The sequence below is a fragment of the Zonotrichia leucophrys genome, chromosome 1 (assembly GCF_028769735.1).
Source record: "Zonotrichia leucophrys gambelii isolate GWCS_2022_RI chromosome 1, RI_Zleu_2.0, whole genome shotgun sequence".
In the NCBI taxonomy this organism is placed as follows: Eukaryota; Metazoa; Chordata; class Aves; order Passeriformes; family Passerellidae; genus Zonotrichia; species Zonotrichia leucophrys.
This window is the reverse complement of record NC_088169.1, coordinates 78,488,499-78,505,989: the sequence shown is the minus strand read 5'-3', so window position 1 is coordinate 78,505,989 and position 17,491 is coordinate 78,488,499.

The window sequence follows — 17,491 nt, the reverse complement described above, 5'->3', positions numbered from 1 at the left end:
TTTTCTTTTTTTATTGACTTGGATGGAAACAGGATCTTGTCTGACATTTTTTAAAAATGAAATGGAGAGACAAAGTTGAACCTTTCCCTCTCAAAAAGCTTTTACGTCTTGGCTATGTACTGCATAGAGTTAGAAGTCCTTACACTGCTAATTGTGTTTGTATGCAATGGAAACAGCATAGATGTGGACATCAGGAAACATTTATTTACTAAGAGAGTGGTCACAGACTTGAACAGGCTTCCCAGAGAACTGGTTGGTGCCCCAAATCTGCCAGTGTTTAAGAGTAATTTGAACAAAGCCTTTAACAACATGATTTAAATTTGATTGGTCAGGCAATAATTGTAGGTTCCTTCTGACTTTGCTGTTCTATTCTATTCTATTCTATTCTATTCCCAGTAAATTAAATTAATATTTCCATCACTGCAATCTAACTTTACTTTTTAAGTACCTAAATGAAAAAACCAAAAGAAAACGGAGTTAAATTTTCCATGTCTTTTTAAGACGAAGTGAAGCCCTGAAGTTGAAATGCTGAGAGATCCTTATTGTTACAATGCAGACATGAACAGTGACATTTCGATGTTTGTAATATTAAATTTTTTCTAGATAAACTAAAGGAAAACAGAAGACAAAAACATCTGTTTCAGCCTGGGGACATACATTGGTGCTGCTCAGTGTTACCGCTGGCACATCAACTAATCATACAGACATTGTTAAAACAAAGATTGTTTTTTAATCCTATAGAAGCATAGCATAATAAAAACTCAAATAGCCTCCAAACATATTTGACATTGACATACAATGCCAATAAATAAAAGCCATACAATGGATTGTGAGCTGTGGATGGATGAGCAGAAACAGAACTGTTTCTGTAGTAGCTTTCTATCAGTCACCTGCTATTTTTGAAGCAGGAAACAATTAAAATGACCTAGTGCTTTATTTTCTGTGGCAAAAGAAATATTCTTTGAAATTTTTCTAAACATATTGCAGGAAAATGAATATTTTACATTAACACAATTTGCAGCTCATGGATCTCAGATGTTTTAGAAATTATGCTGCATTAACTTTCATTCAAAAGGTCCTTGAAGATGAGCAGTGAGTGCAATCTAGCACTGTAGAGGATTAGCTGTTTTGAAGAATAAAGAATACCCTGTCCTTTATCATTAGATTTGATTTTGTTCACCAGTCTGTGACAGAGCCTCTAATTGGTATGGACATACTGCAATGTGTGGACAGAAACAAATGATTTTTGTTAAATACTTGGGACTAATCAAACAAATTGTCCTGGGTGACACCAACTAAGCATGTTTGCATACATTCATTCAGTGATTTTGTGGTAATGGTTCCTGATTACAGTAATTTCCATAATTGATACTTGTAAAGCCAACGATAGTTCCAGTAATTTATAGGAGATGTAGGTATTCCCTGAATTAAATGTTTTTCATGGCATGAAACTCAGTACCCTCAGGACTCCTTTCTCAATGATGCCACATATTGGCAGCTTTAACTGATATAAGTTTAAATACTAGAAGACTTCAGTTTGGGAGAGTAATGGAATTAATTCAGTGGGAACTGAGCAAAGCAATTGCCTCCATATTTTACAAAAAAGGAAAAGACCACTCATTCTACCCTTTCCCTTAATGTTCTTTGCCTCTGCTCAAGCAAAAAGCTCAAAGATGGGTTATTTTTACTATATAAAAAGGATCAGTTTTTTTTTTTTTTTGGTGAAATAATCTAGGAGAAATGGGTAAAATGATAATGTGCAAAATGTGTTACCAAACCCTAGCTTAAGGGGTGCCAGCACCTATTGAAAAACCTCCTAGGCCAAGTACTTTCCAGCAATTATGTTTTTTAACTTGACTAGGAAACAGTCAGTTTTGCAGATACAGGACTTTGGCTGGACACTGAAGACCTTGATTTTCTCACAGAAGCATCTTGGATAAGATTTGTATTGTGTGACAGTGCAGGGGATGTGCAGTCCTGGGGCAATTCTGGCTGCAGAAGAGTAAAGGAGCAGGAATTCTGCCCCTCCTACAAGCCCTAGAAAAGAGGGCTTTGTAAGGTTTATGTGCTGTGTAAGTCTAAATGTTCTGCCTCTGCCTAACAGCTTTTTCTTCAGGTCTCTATCTCTTGAAATCAGTGATAAGAACATGTAAGCATGTAGTGCTTTCCACAGTAGAACAGGGAAGTGCAAGGACAGAGGGTTCCAAGTCCTGTGGGGCAGTATGCAGAACTCTTAATACAGCACAAACTAGAGTGAAATATTGTGCTATTGATGACTGTGGATTGCAGGTTCTTTTTTATTTATTAATATTCATAACATAAAAATATAATATTACAGGTTAATGAAGAATTAAAATAATTCTGCAGAATAAAAACCATTGTTTTGCTTTCAAATTCAAAGATATTTAAGACTCCCTGATTATATAATCCAGTGAATCAGATTGCTTGAAGTCACTGCCAGTTGTTCTTTTCAGACAAGTGTGCCTGATGTTTAACTCATAGTGACACTGGAGGAAGTTGACTGCATTTTGCTATCTTTCACTGCAAAAATCTGAAACAAGCACACAAGAGCAGAGAAGGTTTACTTTCCACATCTGATCTAAGGACTTTGTAATTTGTCATAATGCATGTTATGTTGTCTCCGAAAACTTTTAAGAAGAGAAAGGTCACAAGTCAAGGTCATCTTTCCACTTTGCTGGCTTGTAATGTGTTGCAGTTGCTCATTTTGAATGGTATCTGTGTAGAGATTCAGACCTGCAAGGGATTTTGCTGATTGTGTGAGGGGTTTTATATGGAAGTGAAGGCAACACACCCAATTGGTTTCACTCTGCTCTGATAGCATGAAAATGAGGCACTGTCGTGGTTCAAGCCCAGCTGGCAACAGGCATCCTTTCACCTTTCTCTTTCAGGCAATTGGAGCTTAAGCATATGGATGGTAGGTCTGCTTGATTGCAAATCAGTTCTGCTCTGCACTGAATTTGATCAGAATTGCAGTTCTTAGAGACTTCCCAGACTGAGAAATACAAAGAGATTCAGTGGGACTGCAATTTTCTTGGTGCCTCTTTGCTGAGGGGGTGTGTTTTAACCAGCATGCCTCATGGAGTTCATCATACCAGCTTTTCTGAAGTGCCTTTATTTTTCCCTAAACACATCAAACCACATTTCTTGAGAGAAATCCAGATTTTTCTTTTCAGCAGTGTGTGGCATGAAATGCAAAAACATTTATTTAATAAAATAAATGTAAAAACCATCGTTTATTTAATGACTCCTTCCTCTTGAGTGCTGGAGTAACATGCCTGTGAGTTTGTTGTAATCTGCTTGGCAAACTAATTTAAAAATAGTAATCCTGATTCTCTATTATGCTCAGAGAATTCAGCTCTGCTGGGTTTAAATTAATGCCATCCTGTGGGATCTCAGGATCTGAGTCCTGAGATGCCGGGCCTCCGAGACCACCCTTGGGGGGCCCGGGAGTCCTGGAATGTTGCCAGAAGTGTCTGGTGGCAGGACTTTGACCCTACACGAGAGACGACACCTGTATGAAGATAAGAGGACTTCACCGGGGTGAATGGCAAAAAGATTAGCTAATTAGAGGGTGAGACACAGGGTTTAGGATTTATGTACAGGGGGGTTTAGAGGAGTAAGATGGAGGAATTGAGGTGTGTCCTGTCCTCCTTCTTCTTCCTCTTCTCCTCCATCTTCTTTGGCCATGGTGGCACTCTTGGATTGGTTATTACTGAGAGTGCACCCAGCAATGAGAATAAATGGTATTGAGGGAAAATGATAAATATTGTACACGTAACAAAGGGTATAAAGATACGTGGCGGTCCGGAAGACGGCACAGTGTGCTCATAGCTGACTGCTGAGCAGATCTCTGTTTGGCTGAAAGAACATCTTTTAGATAAACAATTAATAAACATAAAAACCGAAAGAAGAACTGAAGCCTCTTCTCATCCTTCGATACGCGGGCTGCCCCAAGGCCACCTCGGGCCTTTCCAGGCCCCTCAAACAGCCGAGATAACCGGACACTTGGTGTCTCTGGTGACGTAGCGTACTCTACTGCTTCACTTCCTGTCGGTGGCCATTAAAAACAAAGAGATGTGCTGCATGAATCTCTCAGATCATTCAAAATCAATTCATGAAAGTATTAGAAACATAAAAGACAGCGTAAATAAGCTTAGCAAGATCACGAGATCATAAATTGATCAGCTAGCAGATTTCTTTGACATTTCTCCTATTTAGAGAAGAATTTTAAGGGTAGGGTTTTACGTTTTAATAGTCCTACTAATCCTCATGATTGTCGTCCCGTGCATTTTTGTATGTCTGAAGCGCGCCATGAATCAAGTGATAAAAGAAGTTTTCTTAGTGCAAACAGAAGGGGGAGATGTGAGATCTCAGGATCTGAGTCCTGGGATGCCGGGCCCCCGAGACCACCCTTGGGGGGCCCGGGAGTCCTAGAATGTTGCCAGAAGTGTCTGGTGGCAGGACTTTGACCCTACACAGGAGACGACACCATCCCAGTATGTAATGCCAGTGGATGCTCTGGAAGTGATGTGTTCTCTGAGAAACAAACCACACATTTGGACATTCTGCATGGTTAGCTGGGACTTTTTCTTTTTGGTTGGTTGGTTTTGGGTTTGGAGGTTTTTTGCCTGTTTGTTTTTGGTTTTGTTTTTTATTAAATAAATGTTTGGCTACCTTGAGTCCACCTCAGGTCTCAATGAGAAGTATAAGAAGCTTCAGGAGTATGTTATTGCCCTTATACTATTTAATAAATATGAAATAAACCACAAATAGTTCAGGCCATTGTACTTAAGAGAGCAATAGTGTATTTAGGAGTGTAAGAAATACATAGTCAAAGTTGAATTTTAAAGGATTATCAGCTACTTGGCATGTTAAAACAATTCCTTGGGTAAACAGTTGCTGGGAAAATGCTGTAGAAAAATCCTGATGGTATCATTTTGCCATCTAGATTTCCCCTTTGTACACAGGTTATGCAGCTGCGGCTGTTGTAACTGAATGGTTCAGCTGGTTCTTGGGGTTGTATCCATCTTAGCAGGTGGAGATGGCTACACCTGGGCTAGGCTACCTTTCCTGAGAAGAGACACTTGTGAGCACAGACCAATTCACTGTTAAATATATTGGTCAAATATACAAACTGAAACAGGATCAAGATATTTTACAACAAGTGACGTGGTGCAGACATTAATTAATTTCTGGTCTGTTCTTGATATGTACCAAAGTACATGCTCTGTCTCAAAACTGAGCCCAAATAGTCTTAAATATTCTGGAGGATTTACCTTGATAAATCAAATCTATTTTTGATGCTGTTTCTGCTCTGAGCAGGGGATAGGACCAAATGACCTTGCAAGGTCCCTTCCAAGATAAATTTTTTAATAGTTATAATAAGATTTATAAGAATCAAGAAATTCAAAATGAAATTTTAAAACGCGGTTTGAACTGTTCCTCTCAGCTGATCTCTTTATAATGTCGTGTCTCAAACTAAAGCATTTAAAATTTGTAAGCTAAGAAGATACGGGCAGCTGGTAGGCTTGACGGATCAGGTTTGTTCTGTAAAGTATTTCCCTGGTTGGGGATGGTGAATAGCATTACAAGGAAAATCCTATTGACACCATGCTATTCAAGTTCTATATTCATGGCAATTATAATAGACCTGAGCCTGAACTTCTCCCTGGGGCAAAATTCCTCTTGAAAGTAGCAAGTGCTGCTGACCTTTATCCTTTAAGAGATTATATTGTCAAAATAATCTCATGCTCCTGGACACAGCCTGAACTGAGTCTGTGAAGGGTTTCAAAATATATGATTAATTTAACCTTGAAGGTTTTTGCTGCTTGCTTACTCATACTAGAGTGGCACACAATCTAGCAGATTAAAAACTATGTTCTTCACCTCTGTTAACATGACTGTGTAGGCTGGGAAACATAAATAAAAGGATTACTGCCAGCACAGCATGCAGTTATGGCAATCCTGCTGGTGTGCATCACGCCTGGGTTCCCAAAATGTACCAGCAGAAAATTAAGCAGGTATTACTTGTGACTTGGTCACCCTTCAGGTCTTTTGGAGGCTAAACTGAAGGTAGAGCAGCTCTAATCTACCTTCTCACCCTTTCGGAATTCTCAGTCACAAGGCAACAGTTGAAATCAGATAATAAAAGCAGCAGGACACCACTTCTGCCTGAGCTTATGATTGGAAGCTGCTTCTAAGACATGGCTGCTGGAATTGAGAGTCTGAATTAAAATGTGTTTCCCTAAACAAAAACAAACCCAGTTCCTGGATATCAACCAAGAAAAAAATTGCAGTATCTGCAAATCCTCCCTTAGTGCCTTAATTAACACAATTAATATTTGTCTCTTGAGACACGGGAAAAAAACTCCTGAATACCAGCTTGGATCATCAGATTCAGAGCTGTAAATCCTCTTGGTGGTGTTCTACATCATGTCACATAGATGATACTGGAAGTTTTCTGAGTACCTTCTGTAAATTCTGTAATCCAGGTACCACAAAGACTGCAGTACTTCTACTGTAGAAAAAGCAAATTGCTGATTTTAGGCACAAAAGGTTTAGATGATGGAATCTGAGGACCTCACTGTGAGTTCCTTTTGTTAGATCTATTTGAGACTGAATTTTAGGATGGCATGGGTGTCTTGAATCAGTGGCCAGCAAAGGAACAAACAGTGCCCCTTGAGAAGTGCAAGGGTCTCCTGCCAGGGCACGGATCTGGCAGTCATTTGGGAGATTCCCATTACTTTTCCTGTGTCCCAGGTATTTTGGAGATCTCAGTGGCACTGGCATCTTATTTGTGGACAGTAAAAACAAATGCTGTACCCCATGTCTATCATAAACAGAGCACGGAATTAATATGTTGAGTATTTGTATCCATCAATCAGCTGTCAAAGCTGGAGATAAAAATATCCCACACTGTCTTCTAGAAGTGACTAGTTTAAGTAAGAACCTGATGTGAAAACTAAGCCTACTGATTCAGGATTTGATCTAATTGATAGTGTCTTGGCTATATCCTTTTAAAAATCTAAATGCTATTGATTCAAGTGGATTTAATTTATCACTAGTGCAACATAATTATTTACAAATGATCCCCTGCTGCTCTCTCAGGAGCCTGACAAGCCAGCTGACAGAAAATCATTTAGTTGAGAAAGAGAGTACTTAGTATTGCCTAATGGCTCAGCTCAGATATGTATTTTAATGCATGTTTTTAATGCCAAGAGTGGCTGATAAAGGGGGTTGGAAGCATGTTAAAGCTGCTGAATCTGAGATGAATATAAGAGAAAGCATTTACTTGGTGACTTATCTCTGAAAGTCTTGAGTGCTGAGGGGAGAAGATAGGAAAGCTGAATTGTTAGTAATCTAACTCAGATTATTTTTTTTTCAGTTCTTTAATGCAATGGCATTTGATTCCCCCTCTTCCCCTATTTGCTGGCACTATTGTAGCTCAGCCAGTATCAAAGAGCTGAAAAATCAATGCAAGGCGCAATGTCTGTGAAAGGTCAGAAGTGAAAGAGAGTTCAACCTAATAACATTTTAAAGTCCTATGGAAAGGATATTTCATAAAATATTAAAAAATCAATTTAACTTCCATAAAACTTTAGTTTAGTATCAGTACTAAACAGAAGATAACTTAGCAAGGCAGGAGATGGGAATCAGGCATTCAGACTTTTATTGCAGTTTCCCTCCTCTTGAGCTGGTGGTGTTTTTTTTTTTTTTTTTGCCCTGAACTGACTGGGAAAGAACAATATCTTGGAAAAAGGGAGATCCCAACTCCCCTTCTAATAAAAATATTTATTTCTAATTTACTACTTGTACCCATTATGCAGTAATTTAAATTTCTGCAGGCTGCATGAGAAGTCTTCCTGTTGCCTCACCTTCTTTCAGTCCTTGTGAAGTACCTCAGCCCAAAACCAGAAAATTTCATGCTTCTTAATCCATTGCTTACATTTGGCTTCATAAAATCATGTAATATTGCTCAAGTATAATACATTTGGTTATTTCTTGAATGCAGTTCCGATTGTTAAAAAAAGGAATGTCTAGGGGATGGGAAAAGTGCTTAATTTCCAAATCCAAAACCCTGACAGCCATTGTTCATATAGTTTATAGCTGTTTTATCACAGCAGAAATTTTCACAAACTGCTCATATCTCTCAATTTTGGAGTTTGTTACTTTAGCTATTTATCTCTTACTAGAACATTCAAAGCATTTGATATTTGTTCCATTTGTTTCAATTTTTTAGAACTTCATTCATGTTTTCTTAGGCTTTGGAAAAAATAAATATTTTTCCATTGCTATGGAGTGTCAGATTCATTGTCTAAGGAGTCCTTATCTTACTTTTTTGCAGTTTGGAAGTAGAATACTTTTAGAAAATTCTTGATTTAACCAAGACTTTTACACATGGAATTTGACAGAAACAATAATTTAAAATATTTGTAATTGGTAATACAAGTGGGTACAGAACTCCTTAAAGTTATAACGGATGCTCAGTCATAATGGGATTTCTGCAGATGACCCGAAATCTTTCAGTAAAATACACCTGCCAGGGTTTTATCCAGGCTTTAATTTTCTTGCTGCTTTCCTGACATGCTTTAAGCCAGACAGAAGTCATGGCTTTGGTATGAAAAATGGTCTGCAAAACTCTGATTTAACTCTCTAGGTAGATATGTGGAAAATTTTAAATGTTCTTTTTTTTATGAGCTAAACTCACCAAACAGAACAGAATTCCCACTGTCAGTTCCTGTCTTTCATCTTAGTTCATTCAAGAACCACAAACTACACATAATTTTGGCAAAATGGTCTAAAAGCGTCAATTCCAAGAGAGAAAATCTGAGCATACCAAACAGAAGTAACTTCAGCAGAAAACTCAGTAATGTTGGCTGTTATCCCTGGAAAATGCAAATTATGGTGGCCTGGATGCTGGAAACCATTTGGAGTACTCCAGATGAATTCCCTTTGGTTTTGTGGATTCAAACCCACAGCAACTTGCCAAGCTGTGTGAGGAGTGTCTTACTACCAAGCACCTCTTTGAAAGAGTAAAAGACCTCCTTCTGACCAGGGCCTGTTCAGTAATTTCTCTGAGTTATACCTGAGGCATCATTATGTCTGAAATGCCGCAGAACTTGGTGAGTCCGAGCCCAGCCTGTGTGAGGGGCCCAACTCACACAGCTTCCCTGGCCTGGAGGGCTCAGATTTTCTCAGATGAACAATCTGTGAGAGGTCATGGCACGGCATTGACTCCAGCATCCCCACTCCAGCCTGGAACAGACACAGCACAGGATGCCCTGGGTTCTTCCCAGAATGTGCCCTTCAGGGTGAGCCAGAAGGCCAGAGTCCAAACCTCACATAAGACCAGACCTCACCTTGTTATTGTTACCAGCAATTGTTGCCATGTTTGTGATTTCTTATTGTATTGATTAGCAATTACAGTTGCTTATAACTATTTCCTAAAATTCAAGGACTTACTGATAATATATTTAAAATTTGTTTTCCCTTAAATACTCAAAGGAGATGCAAGACTATTGGGAAATCCTAATAGCCTAATTATTCCTTTGTGGTTTCATTTAGCTAGATTTTTAGTGTGCCCTTCGTCTTATATTAAAGTCCACAAATCAATATGTATATAGTATTTCAATAACATAGACTAGGCAATCAGATAGTAGTAAATGTGATGGAAATAGGATATAAAATGGGGAATTAGCTAGTGGTTTAATTTAATTTATACTCTGGAGTTGTCATTAAAGGAAAGAACATTTCAACCATTAGTGAATGAGCAAATATTTACTCTGTTTTAATGGGGAAATTGATGGTAGTTTACTCATTGATGCTTTACTTCCTGAATGATCTTGTTATTTCTTTATCTTTTTCAAGTTTTACAAGTCCTGGAACCTAGATGGTAGAACTAGATGATTCCATAGGAGAGATTTAAATCCCAAAAAGACAGGCCTAAATTCAGATTAGAGTGCCTTTTTGGGTTGTTCTCCTGGAGGTGTTTGGAACTGCATCACTGAAATGATGGGACACTGTAACCAAAAGCAGCAATCACAGAACTACCAGAAAATTTACCTTGGGAGGGATGGTTGCTGTGTCCAGTCTGTGGGTAGAGGAAACACACAGCTTCTTTCTCATAAGTCAAGTCATTGAGAAGGTCATTATAGCAATAGCCATTGCTACATCCTGCCTCCATGGCAATGAGCCACGTAGGAGCAGCCTGCAATGTTCTGCTGTGCCGGGAAAAGCAATTTTATGCTTATAATGAGCTCCAGATATCAACAACTATGGAGAAGAAATGATGAGAGGTATGCTGCTGTTAGCAGATGACAGTTCTGTTTCAAATAGCTCAACTTTCAACAAAAATATCTGAAATCTGTTAGCTGTTAAGGGGCATTGGGTAAATAGAATACCTGCTTATATTTATGGTCATTACCCTGGAGTGGAAAGCAAATAGAAATCCTCTTGCGAGCATGTACCATAATCAAGGACGCCACAAAGACCCTCCTCACAGCTGAACACACTTGCCTTGTGCTCATTTGCATAATCAGATGAGATATTAACTTAGATAATAGCACCATCTATTGAGGACTAACAATGATATTTAAACTTTAAAATGTTGTTTGCTAGCTCACTTTTGTAGGCATTACAAATCTGGATATATCTTAAGAACACAATTTTGTCATTGTATCTGATACCTACTGGTAATTTATTAACTATGATTAAATAAGCCTATCTGCCTGCTAATAAGGTTCCCATACTATCAAACAAAATCTTTTGTTTAAGGAGATCTCTGATTATTTTTCTCAGTTGAGAAAGTAATATTCCACTTCCCATACTTTGGTTGGACAAACAGAGCAGTCCATGAAGTTATACTGCTCTCCTTTTATAATATATCATGATTCTAGCAGAAGTCTGCTTTTAAAAAGGCATAATCTTTAGTTGCAACAGTCTTCTTGTAGCCATAGTCAACAATGTGTTCTCTTTGTTTTTGAATGGTTCATAGTGTTAAAGGTATCCCAGGTTTATGGTCAGGACTTTCAAACACATAGAGCACTGTTTGTGATGCTGGCATTAAATTAACTGGCCAGACTCTTTTCAGTGGTGTCCAGCCACAGAACAAGGGGCAATAGACAGGAACAGAAACACATGAAGTTCCATCTGGATATGAGGAAAAACCAGATTTACTGTGATGGTGACAGAGCATTGGAACAGGCTGTTCAGTGAGGTTGTGGAGTCTTTTTCTCCGAGGCTATTCAAAACTTCCTGAGCAGAATCCTGTGCAGCCTGCTGTAGGTGAACCTGCTCTAGATGAGCTCCAGATGTCCCTGCCAACCCCAACCATTCTGTTTGTATTTATTTTGTATTTTAAAAATGTTTGTATTCAGAAGTACGCTATAAGAAAACAGAAAATCCTGTGAGAAAGATTGGTATTGAGCTGAGGTGCAGGGTTAAGAAAATGTGGGTAAAATCCTGTCTCTTGGGCTTTTTCTGATTTCTAAGAAGTTAGTTTCTTATCTATAAAATGGAGTGAGGAAGCTAGAGAGGTTTCTCAGAATTCTTGTGTTTCTGTACTGTCCAGACTTTTGGGGCAGAGATATAGTATTCTACTAGTCTTCAAAATTATCTGACCCTGAATATGTTGGATCTGACCCTGAATATGCTGGCACAAAATTAACAGATTAATAATAAACGAGCTATTTATGTGAATTTCCTTCCACCAAATATGATATTTTTCTTAAATTTCTGTGTGTTTGTTCTTGTAGAGCATATTTACTTGTGCTATCTTTATTGAACAGTATAGCAAGTCTAAAATGCAATTTTATTTTCAGCATTAATTTTAAAGAAACTCCCGTCTTCTCTGCCACATACAGTGTCCTCCCCTACAACCTCTTATTTATCTCATGAGCCAACTCAGATTTGGGGTGGCAACAGGAGCAAGGAAGAATCCTAGGAGCTGCTTTTTAAGCAGCCCATTAAACTGGATGGAGGCTTGAACCTATTTCCCTGCTGAGCATGGAACTTGCTCTTCCTGGATATTACTAATCTCACAGGGCAAGAAGACTATCCTGAGACTCATTAAGATATTTATGAGGAGCAGCATTGTTAAACTGAATGTGACTGCAATCAGCAGCAACTTCTAAAAGTTTATCCCATCCATAACAGGGTCTCCTGACCTTGTCTTAATACATGTGTGAAAGGCAGGGCAATGTAGCTAATCAGTGTTGGAGTTTTATTTTCATAGAAGGACATTAATCAACATTTGCAGACAGCCTGATTTGTATAAATCTTCCAAGTGCTGCTTCTACATTATTGTGTTTGTTAAAGCAATAAAAGCAGAGAGGACAATTTTCCCCTTGTTTCTGCAAGGCAGGCACATCTGAAATTTATTCAGGCTAGGAGAAACCTGTTGTCAGACATTCCTGTAAAATATTTGCAGTGTACCATGGCTGTTCTGTCTATCTTGCTGGACACTAATGTTTGCCAAGTATAAAAAAGGAAACCACATTGCAAGAAAAACAATAGCTACTGTTTTGATCAGATGTGGCAAACCAAATCCAAAACTGCTGGAAAAATGCTTACTGGGAAGTTATCAGTAGAAAAGGTGGTTTCTCAGTGTTTTGTGCTGCTTCTGGGCTATTTCCCGTTTCTTTTCCCCAGTTTTTCCTCTCTCCTAGTGAACCATCATTTTAATGAACTTGAGAGAGTGATATCTACTCCCCAGTACACATGAGTACAACTGTCAGGCAGTCAGAGATATTTTTTAGTTCTCCTGGAGATGTAATGTGCAGTGTATGTGAGCCCAGGTTTGTGTGTGTATCTGGGTGGGAAAGGCTGACAGTGATACCCTTTGTTGTAGAGCAAAGAAAGCTGAAATTCCCAGCTGCAGCCCAAAGGAAACAACATTGAGTTGACAGTGCAGCAGTACTCATTTGAGACCTTTTGTAGGCTTTCATTAAGCTTTATTTCCTTTCAGAATTGCACATCCTAACAACACAGGAAGGTAGTCCTATGTATCTGCACCAGTACTAAAGTTTCACTAGGTTCAATATCCCTACATGGCAAAAAACTTAAAATAAAAATCTATTTGATAGCCTGGGGACAAAAAAGCTCAGCTTTTGGTCACCTCCATGATGTGCTACTTTTGGCTTTGATTTCAGTATTGGTCCCTGTTCAGCACAGCACGTTAAGGACATTTTTGCAGCTTCATATGTATTTAAACATGGGTAGCAGCAAAATGAACTGGCAGGTGTAATTCAAAGAGGGATTGAACCCACGCTTAACTGAATGTGGGTGTAAACTAGTGTGGTGTATAACCTAACAAGGTGGCTTTACCCTGCCTCACTTTAAACACATTTGGTTCTCCCCACCTCAGACCATGAGTTTCATGCATAGCTTTTGTGCTATTGTAAGTAACTTACAAGATATTACTTGGATTTTTAGCTGGACCAATGTTTCTAAAAAAAGAGCATTATTAAATACTTGATCTAAGAGAACCATTTCAGGTTGTCAATTAACAGTATCCTTGAGGAAGTGTGTGATTGGCTCTGGAAAACGTCTGTGGCCATCTGGATGTAATGTGTGGAAGAAGACTTTAATGGCAGTGAGTTTTTTCTTTGGGAGCCCAACATATCTGTGTCCTGTCCTTCACTTAGCTGAAGACTTTCTCAGTGACTTTGGCAAATTGCTTCCCTGTACCGCAATTTATCTGTAAAGCCTCAGGCATGTGAAGATAATGAAGATGCAATGGCCATAGCGAGTTTCTTGTAATATGAAAATCACAAATTCAAATAAAAGACAGGACATTTGAAAATGAGGAAAAGGAATAATTTAGTTAAGCTATAGAAACAATTGCTACAAAATATGAGAGCCAAAACCTCATATGAGTTCTAGAAGTGAATGGACAAATCTATGGTTCAATAAAGTCTATTAGGCTCAGATTTACTGGTTGTCTTAAGACTTAATAAACTCTCTCACTAGAGATTAATAGAACCTGGGAAGCAAGAGCAGGAAAGCAACTCATGTTTCATTCCTCCTTAATTTCTTTTGTTTCTTCTAACTGCAGTCAAATTCACTCTGGTCTGTTTTATTGTGCCTGTCCTTGTGTCTCTGTATTATTTTTTAGGAATAAAATTTCAGAGACAGGAATCCTGAAACAGTTTTCTCCCTCCCAGTTTTTTCTGTCCTTTCTGGCTGCTAGAACTTAGCCCTCACCTGACTTGGCATAATGAGAGCAACACTATTAAATTAATGTGTTCCTTGCTGGGGGTGGATATCACACACACATGCCATGGCCAGCCTGAGGAAATAGCTGGGAAGTTAGGCTGCAGTTCTTCTTAAAAAAAACCCTGACAAACCCAGATTGTCTTCTGCTATTTTTATTCTCTCAGTCTCTGAGAATAGTGGAGCCTTGATTTTGGCTGGAATGTCTTGAAGATACTTTGGTATCAATAATTAATGATAACCACTGGTAATGGAATAATTAACTCTATTAGAGAAAGTGTACTGTTGCAGGGTACTAGCACAATTTCATATCTCAGTTCTGAAAATAAAGCTTGATCTCTGTATTATGTTTTTTGATCTTTTATTAAGGAATGACTTATTCACTTTCACTGCAAAAGTGGACTACATCAGAGCACAGAATGGAAAAGGACCAGCTAGAGACAATCACCTGCTATTTCAAATAAACATTTTATCAGTATTTTATAAACTGATTGAGGTAGGCTGTTTCCACCCACTATTCCTCCTAGAGGGATATTCTAGAACCTCATTTTTTTCCTGATTTGAGTCTTCCAGAGCCCATTAATACCTTTTTTGATGCTAACATTTTGCCTTCATTTACATAGCTCTTTTCTAGTATTTATGTCCTTGATATATTTATGAAGAGTTCTCATTTTCTTGTTCAAGCCTTGTCCCATTAGCCTAAACATGTCAAGCATGTCAAGTATTCACTAAAGAGATGGTCTCTCTGCACGCTGGTAAGGTCTGTCTTAGCCTGGCCCTATTTGAATTTATCTTTATTGAATATTTTGCATACTTTTCCAGATGAGACTTCCTCATTAACTCATCACTAACCTGTCCTGGGGGATTTATCACTGCTATGGTGAGGAAATTCTATCCTTATAGTACTCTTAGAAACTGCACAAAAGACTACTGCCTGTTAGAAATACTTCACCTGACTTATGCAGCTAACACATTTGTATTTTCCAGGATCACCACATCCTTCGTATGTGGACATCTTGTGATGAGCAGATATACTAAAGTCTTGCTCTGCCCTTTACAGCTGATAAGAACTCATTATAAAGCTAAAGTTCAAGATAATAGTCAATACAGGAACGACCTTGCTATTGGTCTTATTAGATTTTTTATTATTACTATTATTCTGGTTTGCAAGGTCATAGAGTACTACTTCATGAGTAGTATAATTCTATATTGGCAGTGACTCCCAACTTCTCTATCACCAATTTTTGTGAGCACATCTCTAGCAGATTCATTATTGAAAACTTTTATTTAATTCTTTATATAAGTGGATTTTCGTGGCTGTTCTTTGTTATAAATAAGTAAAGTAATTCAATAATAGTTTTCCAAGACTTATCCTCTAGGAACTGTACTAGTGACTCATTTCAACCTAATATGTGATTATTTCTTTTTCTGTTTTTTCTCTAATGTTATTTGCAGTGTTTTGTACTAACTCCTAGTTCAATTTCTGTGTATCATCACAGGAATTGCTTTACTCAGCTTCAGTTAGATGGGATTTAGATAGCTGCTTTGTCTTGGTAGTTATTTTGTCAAATGTAAGACAACAGTTTTGGACAGAGTAACTTTGATAAAACTGGGGTTTTTTTGTGTCCTATTCTCCTTCTACTACTGTGTTCTTAATTATTTTGCCTTAGAAAACTATCTGAAAGCCTTGCTTTTAATTGAACCTTACTAACAGATTTCTGTGTATCTCTCCCACTCATTCCCCTCCTCCACTGCTACCTCAAATGTGGTCACAGCTTTTTTGAGGCTGATATGAGGGCACTGTTCTTGAACATAACTTTGGATAGCCAATGACTAGTCTATAATACAAGAACAGAAAAAGAGAGAAAGAAATTTCTGATGAGTGTGCTCAATGTCTGATCTTCATATTATGCTGCATGATAAAACAGCTGAACAAACACACACACCAGGAAATCATATCAATATATCCTTGTACATATTATCAGGGTAGGCAATCAGTGCTTAAGCATTGCTAGAATCTGTATTTAGTATTTAGTAGAGTGTGACACTTATGAAAACATCACAAAATTTCTTAGGATCTGATTAACTGAAGTGGGTTTTTCAAGATTTTCAAGACATCAGCAGTAACTGATAATTCTCAGGGCTTTAAAAAAGTGTGTAAAAAAAGTACAGGACTTCCTCCTGGGTAACCAAAACTAAAGCATTCTGAAGGCACTGGAATGGAGGTGGAATCAGTGCCCAGAAATCTTATTCCTAAAATCTACAAGCATGGCCAGAATAAAACAGCAATGCATCATGGAAAATGTTAACTTTAAAAAAATCAAGCCTGTATTGCTTGTTTGCATGAGGGTTCTGTGAACCAAGATGCCAGCAGTGTGGTGCAAGTAGATGAAAATGTGATAGCCATAGAGTCTGCCAAGAACACAAACATGCTGGTAAATAGATCCTGTTGAGGAAGAGTCTACAAATTGCTCATCAGAACAAGCCAAGCTGTCAGATATCTTCCTTATTCTCAGGACTCTTCTAGTATAAAAGATGAGCAAAGAACTGAATCAATGAAATGCTGCTGTACTTGAAGACATTTTTTCAGAGCTTCTGAAGAATTCAGTATTAAAAGAAAATCTATGAATGACAGTTTTGTAACTGTTTGCCCCACAGATAAAAAAAAGTCTTCAGAAGACCATGAATGCTAAGATGTTCTTTATTTTGGAATAAAACCAATCAAGCAGTTCTGCTTTTATTCAACCTCTAAGAAACATATCCCCACTTGGTGCCCAGCAGAAGTCATTGACATGACTCTATCTTTCAGTCACTTAATCCAGATTTTGGTGACCTATTTATATAGAGTAGAATTTAGCTTTGGAGCCTTGCACTGACCACATCTGCAAAAGCTGGCTACCTACAGAATTTAGAGACAGAAGTTCTTTAACTTCTTTCCACATATTGCTGCCTGCCAGAAAGCTGTCAGGCATTGTGAACTGTAATTCTATCCATTGCAATTATTGATCAGCATGTCCACCTCTGTGTGTATACTACCAGTTCAATCTTACAGAAATATTCAAAGATGGAGTTCCTCTTACAAATACATTTTAGTCTTTTTTCCTTGGTCTATTCTATGTTCTACTACTCATAACCTCATATAAGTGAATGACCTTAAAGATGCAGTTCAAACTAGTCCTGTGAAAAATCCAGGCAGAAGACAGGGGACTGAAACAAGTAGATTGAAGCTGCTGTAGATGTATTTCACTTTTGCAATCAA